Source organism: Hypomesus nipponensis, chromosome 6, assembly GCF_054491055.1.
Source record: "Hypomesus nipponensis isolate SF chromosome 6, ASM5449105v1, whole genome shotgun sequence".
In the NCBI taxonomy this organism is placed as follows: domain Eukaryota; kingdom Metazoa; phylum Chordata; class Actinopteri; order Osmeriformes; family Osmeridae; genus Hypomesus; species Hypomesus nipponensis.
In genome coordinates this window covers 152,501-155,000 of record NC_140366.1, presented here as the reverse complement: position 1 = coordinate 155,000, position 2,500 = coordinate 152,501, and the positions used below count along the sequence as shown (strand labels likewise).

The window sequence follows — 2,500 nt, the reverse complement described above, 5'->3', positions numbered from 1 at the left end:
ATTCCCAGGCGGTCTCCCATCCAAGTACTAACCAGGCCCGACCCTGCTTAGCTTCCGAGATCAGACGAGATCGGGCGTTGCCAGGCTGGTATGGCCGTACGAAATAAGTTGACAACCATAGGCTACTTATCCATATACAGATTTAGCAATTGACAATGCAAGGTGGTCTCTCTCTCTCTTTCTCTCTCTCGTGTCAAAATGAAAACAGCTTCCAGCCCCTTTCATGAAGGACTACTTGTGCATATTGCAAGATTTCAGTTTCTAAGTGAATGAGCAAAAGAGCATACAGCACCTGGTATTCCCAGGCGGTCTCCCATCCAAGTACTAACCAGGCCCGACCCTGCTTAGCTTCCGAGATCAGACGAGATCGGGCGTTGCCAGGCTGGTATGGCCGTACGAAATAAGTTGACAACCATAGGCTACTTATCCATATACAGATTTGGCAATTGACAATGCAAGGTGGTCTCTCTCTCGTGTCAAAATGAAAACAGCTTCCAGCCCCTTTCATGAAGGACTACTTGTGCATATTGCAAGATTTCAGTTTCTAAGTGAATGAGCATACAGCACCTGGTATTCCCAGGCGGTCTCCCATCCAAGTACTAACCAGGCCCGACCCTGCTTAGCTTCCGAGATCAGACGAGATCGGGCGTTGCCAGGCTGGTATGGCCGTACGAAATAAGTTGACAACCATAGGCTACTTATCCATATACAGATTTGGCAATTGACAATGCAAGGTGGTCTCTCTCTCTCTCTCTCTCTCTCTCTCTCTCTCGTGTCAAAATGAAAACAGCTTCCAGCCCCTTTCATGAAGGACTACTTGTGCATATTGCAAGATTTCAGTTTCTAAGTGAATGAGCAAAAGAGCATACAGCACCTGGTATTCCCAGGCGGTCTCCCATCCAAGTACTAACCAGGCCCGACCCTGCTTAGCTTCCGAGATCGGGCGTTGCCAGGCTGGTATGGCCGTACGAAATAAGTTGACAACCATAGGCTACTTATCCATATACAGATTTAGCAATTGACAATGCAAGGTGGTCTCTCTCTCTCTCTCTCTCTCGTGTCAAAATGAAAACAGCTTCCAGCCCCTTTCATGAAGGACTACTTGTGCATATTGCAAGATGTCAGTTTCTAAGTGAATGAGCAAAAGAGCATACAGCACCTGGTATTCCCAGGCGGTCTCCCATCCAATTACTAGCCAGGCCCGACCCTGCTTAGCTTCCGAGATCAGACGAGATCGGGCGTTGCCAGGCTGGTATGGCCGTACAAAATAAGTTGACAACCATAGGCTACTTATCCATATACAGATTTAGCAATTGACAATGCAAGGTGGTCTCTCTCTCTCTCTCTCTCTCTCTCTCGTGTCAAAATGAAAACAGCTTCCAGCCCCTTTCATGAAGGACTACTTGTGCATATTGCAAGATGTCAGTTTCTAAGTGAATGAGCAAAAGAGCATACAGCACCTGGTATTCCCAGGCGGTCTCCCATCCAAGTACTAACCAGGCCCGACCCTGCTTAGCTTCCGAGATCAGACGAGATCGGGCGTTGCCAGGCTGGTATGGCCGTACGAAATAAGTTGACAACCATAGGCTACTTATCCATATACAGATTTAGCAATTGACAATGCAAGGTGGTCTCTCTCTCTCTCTCTCTCGTGTCAAAATGAAAACAGCTTCCAGCCCCTTTCATGAAGGACTACTTGTGCATATTGCAAGATTTCAGTTTCTAAGTGAATGAGCAAAAGAGCATACAGCACCTGGTATTCCCAGGCGGTCTCCCATCCAAGTACTAACCAGGCCCGACCCTGCTTAGCTTCCGAGATCAGACGAGATCGGGCGTTGCCAGGCTGGTATGGCCGTACGAAATAAGTTGACAACCATAGGCTACTTATCCATATACAGATTTAGCAATTGACAATGCAAGGTGGTCTCTCTCTCTCTCTCTCTCTCTCTCTCTCTCTCTCTCGTGTCAAAATGAAAACAGCTTCCAGCCCCTTTCATGAAGGACTACTTGTGCATATTGCAAGATTTCAGTTTCTAAGTGAATGAGCAAAAGAGCATACAGCACCTGGTATTCCCAGGCGGTCTCCCATCCAAGTACTAACCAGGCCCGACCCTGCTTAGCTTCCGAGATCAGACGAGATCGGGCGTTGCCAGGCTGGTATGGCCGTACGAAATAAGTTGACAACCATAGGCTACTTATCCATATACAGATTTGGCAATTGACAATGCAAGGTGGTCTCTCTCTCTCTCGTGTCAAAATGAAAACAGCTTCCAGCCCCTTTCATGAAGGACTACTTGTGCATATTGCAAGATTTCAGTTTCTAAGTGAATGAGCAAAAGAGCATACAGCACCTGGTATTCCCAGGCGGTCTCCCATCCAAGTACTAACCAGGCCCGACCCTGCTTAGCTTCCGAGATCAGACGAGATCGGGCGTTGCCAGGCTGGTATGGCCGTACGAAATAAGTTGACAACCATAGGCTACTTATCCATATACAGATTT

General features: G+C 47.5%; 7 non-coding genes and 2 pseudogenes across 7 annotated transcripts in view; all 9 read right to left on the bottom strand.

The window, feature by feature from the left end:
• Positions 1-102, bottom strand: part of LOC146282171 (5S ribosomal RNA) — a 119-nt gene extending 17 nt beyond the window's left edge. Inside the window, exon 1 of the ribosomal RNA XR_014762067.1 lies at positions 1-102. This exon is cut by the window's left edge and continues 17 nt beyond it. This is a non-coding gene — a ribosomal RNA (5S ribosomal RNA).
• Positions 103-280: 178 nt separating this feature from the next.
• On the bottom strand, positions 281-399 carry LOC146282170 (5S ribosomal RNA). Its single transcript, XR_014762066.1, has one exon. It is a non-coding gene; the product is annotated as a 5S ribosomal RNA (ribosomal RNA).
• Positions 400-555: 156 nt separating this feature from the next.
• LOC146282169 (5S ribosomal RNA) lies at positions 556-674 on the bottom strand. The gene has a single exon (XR_014762065.1). It is a non-coding gene; the product is annotated as a 5S ribosomal RNA (ribosomal RNA).
• A 188-nt stretch (positions 675-862) lies between these two features.
• On the bottom strand, positions 863-971 carry LOC146282168 (5S ribosomal RNA; annotated as a pseudogene).
• A 176-nt stretch (positions 972-1,147) lies between these two features.
• On the bottom strand, positions 1,148-1,266 carry LOC146282167 (5S ribosomal RNA; annotated as a pseudogene).
• Positions 1,267-1,448: 182 nt separating this feature from the next.
• LOC146282166 (5S ribosomal RNA) lies at positions 1,449-1,567 on the bottom strand. Its single transcript, XR_014762064.1, has one exon. It is a non-coding gene; the product is annotated as a 5S ribosomal RNA (ribosomal RNA).
• Positions 1,568-1,741: 174 nt separating this feature from the next.
• LOC146282165 (5S ribosomal RNA) lies at positions 1,742-1,860 on the bottom strand. The gene has a single exon (XR_014762063.1). It is a non-coding gene; the product is annotated as a 5S ribosomal RNA (ribosomal RNA).
• A 192-nt stretch (positions 1,861-2,052) lies between these two features.
• Positions 2,053-2,171, bottom strand: LOC146282164 (5S ribosomal RNA). Its single transcript, XR_014762062.1, has one exon. It is a non-coding gene; the product is annotated as a 5S ribosomal RNA (ribosomal RNA).
• Positions 2,172-2,339: 168 nt separating this feature from the next.
• LOC146282163 (5S ribosomal RNA) lies at positions 2,340-2,458 on the bottom strand. Its single transcript, XR_014762055.1, has one exon. It is a non-coding gene; the product is annotated as a 5S ribosomal RNA (ribosomal RNA).
• Positions 2,459-2,500: the final 42 nt, after the last annotated feature.